Raw genomic sequence first — 14,353 nt, 5'->3', positions numbered from 1 at the left:
CATACATACACAGAGATACACAGACACACGGACACACCCACATGCTCACACATGTCCACATACGAACACACACAGGCATACATACACATGTTGTGCGTGCATACATGCACACACAGACGTCTGCATACACACATACAGGACACCTACATACAGGTATACACACAGACACAGACACATACAAGAGGGCTTTGGAAAGTTTGTGGTGGCAGGTGTGGCCAGGCGTTGAAACGTGGTTTACAACGCCTGCATCCCTTGTCAGCGCGTTTGAGTCTGAGGCCTGGCTCTGCTCCTGACTCCAGCGCCCTACTGATGCAGCCCGGGGAGGCAGCAGGTGACTGGGTCCCCACCACCCACAGGTGAGACCCTGATTGGGTTCCAGGCTCCTGACTTCAGCCTCGCACAGCTGCCATTGTTTCAGACATCTGGAGAGTGAACCAGTGGAGGGGAGCTCCCTGTCTCTCTCTGTGTGTCTCACCCTGGAAAATTAAAAAAAAAAAGTGTGGGAAATTTATATTATCTTTTAATTCGTTTTCTTCAGGAAACTGTGGAAGCCCCATATATATATATATATATATATATATATATATATATATATGTATGTATATGTGTGTATATGTATCTATGAAATGTTATATACGTATTATAAGTGAGAAGACATGAGTGTATAGACACGTTCATAAGAATGTGCACACAAGCACATGTATCTGATTTTTTAAAAATACTTATTTATTTATTTTGAAAGTAGAGTTACCGAGAGAGAGAGAGAGAGAGAGAGAGAGATCTCCCATCTGCTGGTTCATTCCCAAAGTGGCCACAACAGCCAGGACCGAGCCAGGCTAAAGCCAGGAGCTTCATCTGGGTCTCCCACTTGGGTGGCAGAGGCCCGAACACTTGGGCCATCTTCCGCTGCTTTTTGCAGGCACATGAGCTGGAAGCTGGATCAGAAGTGGAGCAGCCAGAAAACAACTGGTGCCCATGTGGGTTGCTGGCATGGTAGGTGGCGGCTTTCCCTGCTAGGCTACAACGCCAGCCCCTGAGTATCTGATATTCTAAGTGCATGGGCACACACACACACACACAATGCCTAAAGCCCTTTGACTAATGCCTGGCACGCAGTGAAGTCTCCAGCAAAGCTTTTCTGGATCTGCTGGAGTGATATTATTCTGCTCATGTCTACACAGGTGGCTTTGGAGTCCGGTAGCCAGGGTTCAAGACTCCTCCCCGTCCCTTCACAGCCCTGTGAGCAGAGGCAAACTTCTCCAAACTGCCCACACCTTGCTCCATGCCACTGTTAAAAATCAGAAACTGTAGGCCTTAAACACATCAGGGATTCTTTGTCTTCGTGTAGGGCTAGCGCAGGCCGAGAGGGTCCAGAACTCCTGGCTGAGTCACCTTCCTGCAGGCCATCTTCTGGAACACTCTTCTCACATCCCATTGGCCAGAGTGCCAACGCATGGCCATCCCTTGTTGAGAGGGTGGCTGGGAACAGCCGGCAGTGGGCACCCTGCAGCTCCCCACTACTGCAGGGCAGCCCGGACCCCACGGCTGGGGCAGGGCAGGGTTCCCCACAGACTTCCTTACAGTTCCCCTCCTCTCTCCCCTTGCTCTTGGGACGCCTGACCAGTGCTGGATCCGACTGTAGGCCAAAGTGACCTGTGCCATGTACAGGGCAAAGTGGCTCAGAGCTAATGGCCTCTCCCTCTCACCTGCCCTTACCTGGAGTCCTGGGCCCTGGGGCTCAGGTGTTAAGACGACAGGGAGCAGAGGGCTATGTGTCTGCCTCCACCCTCACGTGAGTGAGAAACAGACTCCCGTGGGTCAGGGCTCTGGCATTGCCAAGCCTGGTTGCTGCAGCCCACAGGGCTAACCAGCCAGCTGCCCCCTCCCACAGCAGGGACCTTAGACCCAGCCCTAAAATCCAGGACAAAGGGTAAGCAAGAAAATACTGGGAGGTGGGGGCGCTGTGGCATAGTGAGTTAGGTCACCACCTGTGACATTGGCATCCCATATGGACATTGGTTCAAGTCCCTGCTGCTCTACCTCTGATCCAGCTCTCTGCTATGGTCTAGGAAAGCAGTGGAAGATGGCCCAAGTGCTTGGGTCCCTGCACCCACATGGGAGACCCGGATGAAGCTCCTGACTCCTGGCTTCAGCCTGGCCCATTCCCAGCCATTGTGGCCATTTGGGGAGTGAACCAGCAAATGGAAGACCTCGCTCTCTCTCTCCCTCTCTCTCTCTCTGTAATTCTGATTTTCAAATAAGCAAATAAATAAACCTTAAAAAAAAACACAGTCAAGTGCGTACATGAGGCAAGTGGAGAAGTGTTTTTATGTTAATAGCTGTACTTTAGTGTCTGTTATATACATATTATCTATATTATGTGTCCAAGCTTATATGAGGAGATGGCGAACAGTCAGATTCACAGAGAAAGTGGAATGGTGGCTGCTGGGGTCTGGTGGGGGGTGGGGCGGAGAGATGGGCTTCATGGGGATGGAGTTCCCTCCGGGAAATGGAGACGTTCTGGAGACGGCTGGCGGTGACGGCTGCTCAGCAATGTGACCGTCCTGATGCCTGCCAGCTGCATGGCTGGAAGTGGTCCTGGTGGTAAACTGGGCGTTCCATGTGCGTTACCGGGCCGCAGTGTCTATCACGCATGTGCACACCATGTGTGTGTCACACAGCATCACCAGAACACAAATGAAGCACATCTGTGGGACACGGATGAGGCAGGGGGATGGAGAACAGAGTGGGTTCATACAGAGCTGGTTTGCAAAGCGCTCTCTAGGGGGTGAGAGTAGAGGAGGCGGGGGGAGCCGACCACGGCCTCCAGGCCCCCTGAGTGGCTGGCCATCCTGGTGGCGAGGCTGAGGCTGGGCCCAGGGGTTAAGTCCACACCTTGCCGGTCTCACATCTCCACCTGCCACTGGCCACTAAGCTCTCCACTTTCACAAACTCAGGAGAGAAGCAAACTCAAGGGAGAAGGAACTCGATGTCCACAGAGAGGATCCAAAGCGAGGGTAGGCCCCTGTAGTGACGGGAGCCCGTTTTAAAATGTGGTGCACCTGTCCACTCCTCAGGGTCTGTCTCTCCATCTCTGCTCGCCCGCCCCTGGGCCCCGCTGCCATCCCTCTCCGAAAGCGTCTCCCTGGGCCGCCTGTGCTCCCTCCCTCCCCCTACCCAGGGGCAGCCCCCATGGAGCTGACCCTGCCCAAGAACGAATAGTGCTGTACTGTACACTCCAAAATCTGCAGAGATCTCGCGTTAGCGTTCTTACTACAATGAAATTTTTTTTAAAAAATCTTTTTCATTTATTTATTTGCCAGAGAGAGAGAGAGAGAGAGAGCACTAGCTCTTATCTGCTGGTCTACTCGCCAAAGGCCCACAACAGCCTGGGCTGGGCTGCATCAAAGCCGAGAGCCAGGAGCACAATCCATGTCTCCGGTGTGGGAGGCAGGAGCCCAACTACCAGAGCCACACGGCTGTCTCCCAGGGTCTACACTAGCAGGAAGCTGCGCTCATGAGCAGAGCTGGGATCCGAACCAAGTATTCCAGTGTGGGACATGGCTATGTTAACCAGTGGGTAAAAGACCTGCTCCTGACATAGAAAACGTAACCTCTAGGTGAGGTTTAATAACCCCAAATGAAGGTTATTAAAATGAACAAACCTTTATCTGAGGGGGGAATATTGCCATGGAAACTTGGTACATGCCTGGCATGGCAGGTGGGGTGGGGCTGTGCTCGGTCCACAGTGGGTGTGTTTTCTGCAGGCTGAGAACGAGCCGTTCTGTGTCCCGGGTTTGCACCTGGTAAAATGTCACTATGGAAGGGTCCTGTGGGAGGGCCTTGGCCTTGTCTGCGGTTTGGGGGTAAGAGACGGGGCGGGTGCAGAGCAGCCCCACCTGAAGTCCTCCTCGCTGGGAGCTGGCTGCCCTTCCTTCTGCTTTGCCCCCACAGGCATCACCTGCCAGGTGTGGCTCAGAGACGGAGTTGCCCAGGGCTCTGAGTGGAGCGAGTCCCACCTTGGGGGTCCAAGAGAGGAAGCCTGCTTGCCCGTGGGCCCAGCCACGTTCTGCAGCACCAGCTTTACTGTGGGTGTGGATGTGTTGATCTCTGAATGCCTCGCTCTTGGGACTTCTTTCTCAGCTGGCTCAGAACCTGGGTGGGCAGCAAGGGTGTCACTGCTGGGGCCTCCGCACACCTGGCAGCGGGATTATCTGCGGTTACAAACGAGGAGCCGGATTCCAGGAGAGGAGCTCGATGTTGCTGGCGCCGTGCAGCTGGGAGTGGAGTCAGGGCTGGAGAAGCTGCTGGAGCCAGCTGGCCCTGCTCTGCAGGAGTCGGGCTGAGGGCAGGGGCCCTGTTTTGGCCCAGGACTGACACATGTCACGTCCCTGGGCGTGGGAGAGAAATCAGAGGGATTGCTGAGCAGCTGGCTTGGGCAAGGCTGTTGCCAGCACAATACCTTCCACATAGCCCAGTTCTAGAAGCTTCCCTGGAAGAACAGCTCTGTCCAAGGCACCAGGTTCCCCTGATAACTTTGTGGTGACATTCCAGAGCCTGCTGGGATGGACCCTCAGCATATGTGTCATTGCACGGTGCTCAGAAATACAGGGCGGGAGCCCCCTCTGGCCCTGGCATGAAATGTAGACCCCTGTGGGTGTCTGCTCAGCTCACCGTGTCCCCTTGTCTGGGAAACTGCTTCTCCCTTCACAGCAGTGGGGAGTCACAGTGTCTTGTGGGAACTTGTCTTGGTCAGGACAGCAGCCCTGTCCACCCCAGATCTTTGTCACAGGCACACATTTTCCCTTAAATGAACCTGTACCGAGTCTCTTAACCTGCATCAGCACCACGAGGCCAGGAAACCCAGCTCCCCCTCCAGGCCCTTCCTCCTTGCTGGGGTCCCCTTGCTTCCCTCCCATGAGCTGTTACCCACGGGTTGGGCCTTTCCCAGTGGGTTAGCCTCACACCCTCGTGGTCATCACAGTACTCAGAGTGAAAGCTGAAGGCTGGGTTTTGTGTGTGGGTGCGAGGGTGAGTTTGTTTTTACCACCACCACTCACATCGCTACCTGGGTGGTCCCTAACCCTGCAGACCTGTAGCATCTCTCCCAGCATCCTTCAGCAAGCCTGAGATAGACTCACAGACAGAGGTAGAAATCCCGCGAGCTGGCGTTTCCAGAAGTGCCAGACTCGCGGGACAGATGGCTTTTCATAACAGCCCTGCTCACCGAGCCCTCTCCTCCCACCCTTGTCTGGGAACACGGCACGCGGTTCAAGCTAAAACGTCCAGGAGGGATGATTTAAAGCGCTCTGGCTGGTGAGTGGGTCTTGGAAAACCTGCCTCGAGGCACTCGATTTTGCTTCTGGAAGAGAAGAAAGAGCGTGGGCTGGCGGCCAACGCCGTGTCAGCGTGGCTGTGTGTTTGCAAGGGACCTGGACATCAGAGGATCATTTCGTCGGTCCAGGCCCAGGTTGAAGCAAGAGGACTGATTCGTGAGAGCTGCCAGTGAGGAAGCCAGCTCCGAGATGAGCCGCTGGAACCTGCTCGCGCATCAGTGAGGACCCGACTTTCTCCAAGTCCCACAGCAGCGGGAGCGCTGGGTCTCACGTAATCAGACACGCAGCCCCAGCGCCCGAAAGATCTAAATGGAATAACAAAAGTTTCCAGCTGTAGGAGAGTAGGTTCATGACCTCCTGATGAGGAAGAAGGGATTTTGTAAGTAAGACACAGAAAGCTTAAAACAAAAGACCAAAGACAGACATCCCCAACCACACTGAACTGAAGAACTCTCCATCTTCAAGCTAAAGCAAAAGCCAGAGAGTACGATCTGGGTGTCCTGGTCCTTCCTCGCTCCTCCTAAGAGCGATGCGGAAGGGGTGGGGGTGAAGGGCACCGGGGTTTGCTTGGTGCCAGACACGCTGTGTCCTCATGTCACACAGAGCAAACTGAGGCTGCAACAGCCAGTTGCTTGTCACAGTCACTTCTGGGGTGAGGGACAGGCCGCCACCTGTCACCTGTCCCTGCACTCACCCATGGTTCCACCAGTTCCCCTTTCCTCTCGTCCCATTTGCACGAAATGTGAGTGAGACTGTGTTTCTTGGACTATTCGTCCTTTCTGGGGTGTCCTGATGGGACATGTGTTACTGTATTTTCCATTGCTATAAAAAAAAAAATAAAACAAAAAACCAGAGACCAGGTGCTTTATTAGGAAAAGAGGTTTATTTTGACCATGGTGTCAGAGACTAAAAATCCAAACGGTGTGGTTCTGGCTCTGGCAGAGGCCTCCCCACCCCCACCCCGCCCCCAGCTATGTCACATCACGGCGTTGGGTGGCATCACAGTGAGAAGGGACCCGGGGTGCTCTTTATGACAGTCTTCTCAACCTGGGTCCCAGGGGAACCGAATTCAACCCTTCCAGGGACAGTGCCCCCAGCGACTTAATTGTCTTCAACTTTGCCTCTTAAAGCTCCCACTGCCTCCCAGTGGTGCCACACTGGGGACCAGGCTTCCAATTCACCACTCATTGTGGGGTGAGTCATCCCCCAAGCCCACCCAGCATGTAGAACCCAGCCTCCTTCCCAGGCCTGTGGGGCCCTCTGTGACACCACCCCAGCTTCTCTTCCTTCCCCCACCACCTTCCCACAGCCCTGCTCCAGTCATGCAGGCCTTCCCAGGACCTTGGCACAAGCTGGGCCCATGCTGAGTCAATCTTCTTTGGCCACTAGGCCAATGCTGCTCATCCTTAAAAGCCTGGGAGAACCCTCTTCATTTGTCTCAGCACTCTACATAGCTTCATTCTATTGGTTTATATGTGGCTGATGGAAGGCTTCCGAAAGTAAAGAACCAGTGATTTCTTGTTTCTGTCCTCCTAGCTCCTAGCACGGTGCATGGCACACAGTGCCTGCGCAACAAAACTGTGTTGCCTGGATGCTGAGCGCATCCTGAAAGGCAATATTTCATGCAGCCCAGGACCTCGCAGCTTCCAGTATGTGTCTCAACTCCCATGATGCTCTGGGGTCCAGCTTCCTGCCTCCCCAAAGGGGGACTTGCCTTGACCGGGTGACCTGTCTGGCTGCCAGGGTCATGCTGGAGAATGTGTTCCAGGTTCCAGGAGGGCTGTGCCGGAGCCGGAAGGCCAAGGTCATGCAGGAGCAGGGGCAGTGGTCAGTCTGAGAAGGGTGGCCCCTCCCTGCTGCCAACAGGTCGCTCCTGCCCTACCTGCGAGGCCCTGAGCACACTCTCTTCGGGGTGTACGGTGGTCCCCCTTATCCTTAGGGGATACTTGCCAAGACCCCCAGTGGATGCCTCAAGCTATGGAGACTACAGAACCCCATACACACTATGTCTTTCCCTGTACATACCTACCTGTGATAGTTTAATTTGTAAATACAGCACAGCAAGAAATGAACAATAGCAACTGGAACAACCATAACAATACACTGTAATAAAAGTTATGAATTATTTATTTCTGGAACTTTCCATTCAGTACTTCTAGACCGCAGTTGACCAAGAGTGGCTGAAACCAGGGAAACCAAAAACACAGATAAGAGGGCGCTGCCTACTTCTGTTTGTCTGCTTCAAGCCTTTTCAGGCAAAACAAACCCTTTCTGTCCTCTCAAGGTTTGTGCAAAACCGAGATGAAGGAATTAAATCTGGCACTCTTTCTCCATGCTGCCGCGGAGGTGCACCTGCCAACAGTGTGCTGGCCATGTGCACTGGGCTCAGCGGTCAGCAGGACGAGGCCCCGGCCGGCGCTTGGCCAGGATCCCAGTGCTCCTCAGCCAGCGGGGCTCTCTTTTCTTCATACCACACCATTTTCTTTTTAACTAAGCTTCTAAGATCGACCCGGCTTCTCTTCGACTGTTCCCGTGAAGGCTTCCATGGCTTTAATGGACTTCTCAAGTGGCTTTGCAAAGTCAAGGGCTCTGGCTCCGTGGCCTCCTGGCCCCTATCTGCTGTGGTTTCAGACCTCCATCAGGGTGCTGGATAGAGTACTCCCCTGGGGAGTCTCTGCCAGACCACTGGGGCCCCTGGGTGTGGGATTGGGGCCGTGGGCATGAGGGAGACTCTGGATCATTTGTGCTGCTCTTTGAGAGGTGAAGTTACACCCCAGGAGCAAGGGCTCTGGAGGCCAAGAGGAAGGGAAGGTGGGAGGAGGTGGACAGGAGCCAGCACGCTCTGAGCATGTGTGCTGAGCCAGCGGACCCTCTGCCCCCTGTCCCGAGTAAGCCCTGTCACCCCTGCCATGCACCGTGTGAAGCAGAGATGCTCACCCTTATCCCAGGCTCTAAGAAACCAAGGCCCAGAGGATCTAATCGGTCAGCCCAAGATCACACAGTTCAAAAGTGGCAGGGGTAGGCTTTGCCCCCAGGCCCATCTGAAAAGGGGCTGTATTGTGCTATCGCCCAGGGAGGAGGGGGGCAGGGACGGCCTGGGAGAACAAGCTTGTGTGGGTAGCCCCTGCCTCTCCTGCCTGGTTGGGATCCTCAGCACAGATCTCAAGCCCTCCATCTGCCGCCGCAGGCATGATTACGTTGGTGTTGGTTTGGTTCAGTGCATCTACCTTCTAGCAAGCAGTGCTCCAGGGAAAGCTTGTGTCAGGGTCCACAGCAGCTTCGGGGCCCAAGGAGCCATGAAGCACCCTTGGCGTCCAGCCATGCAGAGGCAGAGGAGGCAGGTTGGCCCTGCATCCACCAGGATTCTTCCCTGACCTCGATCTGTTTGCGGGAAGATGCTGTGGACTCTCGTGGAAGGCGCGTGGGGGGAAAGTGAAGCCACAGAGACACAGGGCAGAGAGCCCCATGGAGAGGATGATGGGCAAAAGCTGTGGCTGGAAGGTGGTGCGAGGACGGCTTGAGGGTTAGGGCGCAAGAGCGAGGAGGGTCTTGGGCACTGGGGAAAAGGAAGCCCCGCCAGGGAAAGCAGAGAGAGAAGAGTGCTCTGTGCGGCCCATCAAGCAGGGAGCTGAGACAGAGAGGCCACCGCGTGAGACTGTCGCATGGCACCCTGTGCACTGAAGAAAGAGACATGTGGGCGGGCAGCTGCTGAAGCCATCAGGACTCTGCTTGATGCGCCCAAGTCCCGTCTCAGGGGTGCCTGGGTTCAAGTCCCAGCTCTTCCCCCATCCCAGCCCTCTGCTAATGTGTACCCTGGGAGGCAGCAGGGTACCCTATACTCAGGGTGTGAGACACCCAGACTGTGTTCCCCACTGCTAACTCTCGCTGGGCCCAGTCCAGCTGATACAAGTGTTTGGGGAGTGAACCTGTGGATGGAATCTGTTTCTCTCTGTCTCCCTCTCTCCCTTTTAAAAATGATTTTTTTTTTTTAAGTTTTTGACAGGCAGAGTGGACAGTGAGAGAGAGACAGAGAGAAAGGTCTTCCTTTGCCGTTGGTTCACCCTCCAATGGCCGCCGCGGTTGGTGTGCTGCGGCCGGCGCACCACGCTGATCCGATGGCAGGAGCCAGGTGCTTCTCCTGGTCTCCCATGGGGTGCAGGGCCCAAGCACTTGGGCCATCCTCCACTGCCCTCCCTGGCCACAGCAGAGAGCTGGCCTGGAAGAGGGGCAACCGGGACAGGATCGGTGCCCCGACCGGGACTAGAACCCGGTGTGCCGGCGCCACAAGGCAGAGGATTAGCCTATTGAGCCACGGCGCCGGCCAAAAATGATTTATTTTATTTTATTTAAAAGGCAGAGACATAGAGAGAGAAGGGGGAGGAGAGAGAGAGAGATCTTCCATCCACAGTTTCATTCCCCAAATAGCCACAACAGCCAGGGCTGGGCCAGGCCGAAGCCAGCAGCCAGGAGCTTCTCTCAGTTCTTCCACGTAGGTGCAGGGGCCCAAGGATTTGGGCCATCTTCCACTGCTTTCTCAGGTACATTAGCAGGGAGCTAGATGGGAAGTGGAGCAGCCGGGACTCGAACTGGTGCCTGTAAGGAATGTTGGCATGGCAGGTGGAGGCTTAACCTATGCCACAGCACCAGTCTACTCTCTCCCTTTAAAGTAAGTAAAATAAATATTTTTTTAGGGGAGAAAAAGAATTGCACTATACCGAAAGCACACAGGTCCTCCTCTCCAGACTTACCGGCGCGGTAAGAACGCAGGATGGAGCTAGAGCCAAATTCTAGCACGTTCTGTTTCTCATTTCCCCGTTGGGCTGAACAGGCTGGGAGGGCAGAGGGCAGTGGAGGGCCGGCAGGTGGCCGCAGGTGAGAGGAGCTGCAGGCGCTGTGCCCTAAGGAGGGCGGGGGAGGCTGCGGCAGGGGCAGACTGGGGCCTCCCCGCAGGCGCAGGCACAGTGGGGCTGCAGGCAGGGGGACAGAGCTGGTTGGGGCAGAAGAGCATCCGGAAAGGGACCCGACTGTGAAACCGGCCTTGCGCGTGATGACATGGACTGCACGGCCGGCCGAGAGTGTGTAACGTGCACGTGAGCACCTTAAAGGACAATCACAAAAGGAACACTAGAATATCCACACTCTAGGCTACAAGCAGCACCTTACAGAAGGCTCCTGTGGTCTGTCTCCAGGGTGTCTCCCTTCCCACCTCGCCGCGACAATAACGCTCACGATCTGTATGTCAGCCGTTCTTGCTTTTCTTTATAAACTTCCTTCTTATCTATGACCTCTAAATACCATACAGGAGGACTCCAGAAAGTTTGTAGACAAAGAAGCCAAAGGATGGGGCGATTCTGCTGCAAAGACTTTTGAAATCCATGCATAGCTTTTCCATACACACAAACTTTTTGCACACCTTTCATATGCGTGTGTTGTCCAAGTTTGCTGTACAAAAAAAACAAGCTTATCTTTCAATTCCAGTTCACAGAGTCCCCCAGGACTGCTCAGGTTTGACAATGAGAGCAGCAAGCACAAACACACCTGTGCAAGGCACAGGCAGCGTGCGGTCCCAGGAGGACACGCGTTGACACAGTGTCCGCATCGGAGGCTGGCCCCGGCTCCCCTGCCCATGACCTAATTACTTGGTATCCCAGGAACAGGGCCAAGAGGTGGCCCAGAATGCCGGAACACCACGTCCTGCAGAGCAGCCTGGGTCGACCGGGCCCCAGAGAGGCAGGAGGAGGCCACTCGGATCCTGACAAACTGGCCCCCTCATTCCCTACTCACCGTTTCTCCACCCCCTCACCTCCGGGGCCAGGGGTACTGGGACGGAGGTGACCTCTCTCCCCGACCACCCTCCCACCACTGCCATAGCATTGGGGCTGTAGGAATGGACACGCGGAGGGCATCGCTCTCTGAGGGCCCTGAGCTGAGGGATTAGTGGAGACCCTCTGGGGAGTAAACTTGGCTCTCACTCCTGGTGCTGGTAGCAGGGTGGTGGTGCAGGGTGAAGCAGCAGGGGTGGGGTCCTGAGAGCAGAGGACGTCTTCATCTAACCTTCCATCCGGGGTCCTCCTCCTCTGTGTGTTCCTGGAAGACCTTCTAAGGGCCAGGCAGCTCCCTCCCCAGGCAGTGGGTCTGTTTTTATCACAAATGCCTTCCGAGGCCTCGCAGGGAGAGCCGAGGCCATCCACACCCACGGAACTCCCTCAGTGCAAGCAGAAGCTAGCTGGGAGCTTGGCTGTTGAAAGCTACAAAGCTCCATAGAAACTTACGGTGATCTCATCAAGACGTGTAAGCAGCCATTAAACTCATTAACTTGGGCTGGTGTGGAGGCGTGGCAGGTTAAGTCACTGCTTGCAATGCAGGCAACCCCATGTGGGGGCCGATTCGTGTCCTGGCTGCTCCGCTTCTGACGCAGCTCCCTGCTAATGCACCTGGAAAGGCAGTGGAAGATGGCGCCAAGCGCGTGGGCCCCTGTCACCCACATGGGAGGCCCAGATGGAGTTCTTGCCTCCTGGCTTCAGCCTAGTCTCATCTTGGCCGTTGCAGCCATTTGGGGAGGAAACCAGCAGATGGAAGATTTCTCTGTCTCTCCCTCTCTTTTATCACTCTGCCTTTCTAATACATAATTAAATAAACATATCTTTTAAAAAGATGAACTTCAAGTTTGCTCAAGTACCACAAAGACAAAACCAATCTAGAAACAAACAAACAAACAATGCCCCACATCCCACATAAACATTTCTGTCTGCTTTTTCACAAGGCTGTGAGTCCAAATGGAATGATCGCAGGGTGAGGAATTTCCACATCTCCCTTCAAACAAGCACTAACAATTGACCAGCAGATTAATGCGTGTCACACCTGATGGATATTAAATGAGCTCGGAGCAAGCTCTTGAGAGAGCATCATCGCCCCGGAGCTTCCCCGGGGAGGCGGCAGGATGGAGACATTCCTGAGGGCCAGATGTGGCTCTCTGTAGGCACTCAGACATCACCTCCAGGACAGAGACCCTTCCCAGGCATGGTGCTACTAACCGCGATGGGAATCATTGTGAATCATCTAGGAATTTACCATGAAACATTACACCACGAATTCTGTCTTCAAATTCTGATTTGGATCCCTGGAATTAAAAAAAAAAAAAAAGAAAGATGAGGCACTTGTTGTAACAGTTGGAGTTTAGCCACCACGGGAGTTAGCATTTTCTAGAGTGGAGAAAAAAAAAAATCAGGTTAAAAAAATTGCACTAGAAAGTGAAATTGGATTTCAAGAAAAAAAAAATCAATGAAGTAACCAGGCTATTAAAATGGAAAATAAGTCTGATGTCATTCTGAAAAATAAAAGAGTTGAGTCACCTGCAGAGCCACTTAATTAAACCCAGGAAGTAACAAGAGAGCTTGAGCAATTTCCCCCGTTAATGTCAGTATTTCAAAAAAAAAAAAAAAAAAAAAAATGAGCGAGGCGTTAGGCCACTCTTCTCATCAGAGAGTGAAATCGGTTCTTTTGCCCTCAGGACATCGTGAGACACTGGAAGTTGAGTGAGCAGGAATGTATTAAACATGAACGCACCGAGGGAGAGAAAAGTGAGCTTTCACTTGGACTCTCTATAATGGCAGGTGATGAGGGCCAGGGGAGGGGCCCCTGGGAGCCTCTGGGGTGAGGAGGGGGCGTGGTCAGAGGGAAAGGGAGCCAAGGGGTCCCTGGGGATTGCACTGGTTTTCATTTCTGGCCCCCAAAGCCGCTGAAAGTGGCAGCAGCCGGGTGCCTGCGGTTCTCCATCTGAGTCCGCGCTGGCTTCCCCCCCTGCCTCCACCAGTGCCAGCCAGTGGGGTGGGCCTGGGTGCTCCCTAAGCACTGGAATGTCGGGGTCTCGCCGCAAGGCATCATGGGGGCCAGCATTGAGGGAGTCTGGGTCCTCCAAACCACAACGGAGGGGGTGCCCAACCCAGAGTAGAATCTGACAACAGGGAGAACCGGAGGCAGTGCCCTGAGGACGAGTGTGTGCCCTCCCTGGGACCCTAGGACCCGTCATCCAAGGCCTGCATCCTGTTGGCTGCCAGGGTTCACAGAGGTCACACCAGGTCATATGCTTATTTTCATTACTCTGCTTGCTAGTAGTGCAAAAATTAGGAACTTTAATACCCAAATCTGGCCATCTGGTTTCTGTAAGCTTCGAGATTGGGAGAACTGAGCACTCCTTGGAGCATGACGATGAGCTGAACTGGTGGCATAGCGGGTTAAGCTGCCACCTGCTAATGCAGGCATCCTATGTGAACTCCAGTTTGAACCCTGGATGCTCTGCTCCCGATCCAGCTCCCTGCTAGTGACCTGGGAAATGTGGCAGAAGATGGCCCAAGAGCTTGGGCCCCTGAACCCACGTGGGGGACCCAAATGAAGCTCCTGGCTCCTGGCTTTGGCATGGCCCAGCAGCCCCGGGCATTGCAGTCATCTAAGGAGTGAACCAGCGGATGGAAGATCTCTCTCCGTGTGTGTCTCCCCTTCTTTCTCTGTAACTCTGCCTTTCAAATAAATAAATAAAAATTTTTTAAAATGATGAGCTAAGCACAGAATGCAGCGGACCTGGGCGCACAAGGCAGGGCCTCTCCCTGGATCTGTGGCGTTCGCACCCAGATCAGTCTCTTCTGAGTCATTTGAGTCCCAGTGGTAACCGGAGACTTAAAAATTGCAGGGTGGGTGTTTGTTCACAGTGGACGCCAGTATCTCATACTGGAGTACCTGGTTTGAGTCCAGGCTACTCGGCTTCTTATCCAGTTCCTGCTAATGCACACCATAGGAAGAGCAGATGGGAGCTCAAGCAGCTGGGTCCCTGACACCCCCCTGCTCCACTTCCGATCCAGCTCCCAGCTAATGCTCCTGGGAAAGCAGCAGAAGATGGCCCACGTCCTGAGCCCCTGAACCCACAGGGGAGACCAGGAAAAAGTTGCTGGCTCCTGACTTCAGCCTGGCCAGTACCAGCTCTTGTGATCATCTGGAAGGTGAACAAGCAGATGGAAGATTTC

The 14,353-nt window shown here is 54.2% G+C and overlaps 1 long non-coding RNA gene across 5 annotated transcripts in view; it reads right to left on the bottom strand.

Annotated features, from left to right (window-relative positions):
• Positions 1-7,234: 7,234 nt before the first annotated feature.
• LOC133772856 (uncharacterized) overlaps positions 7,235-14,353 on the bottom strand; it is a 168,756-nt gene continuing 161,637 nt past the window's right edge. For 3 of the 5 annotated variants that reach the window (XR_009867823.1, XR_009867828.1, XR_009867824.1), the window contains one exon: positions 7,235-12,456. This is a non-coding gene — a long non-coding RNA (uncharacterized LOC133772856). The remainder of the gene's footprint in view (positions 12,457-14,353) is intronic. The other 2 variants (XR_009867827.1, XR_009867829.1) reach the window with 1 other exon arrangement.

Source organism: Lepus europaeus, chromosome 13, assembly GCF_033115175.1.
Source record: "Lepus europaeus isolate LE1 chromosome 13, mLepTim1.pri, whole genome shotgun sequence".
In the NCBI taxonomy this organism is placed as follows: Eukaryota; Metazoa; Chordata; class Mammalia; order Lagomorpha; family Leporidae; genus Lepus; species Lepus europaeus.
The sequence above is the reverse complement of the archived record's forward strand: the minus strand, read 5'-3'. Positions and strand labels throughout refer to the sequence as shown.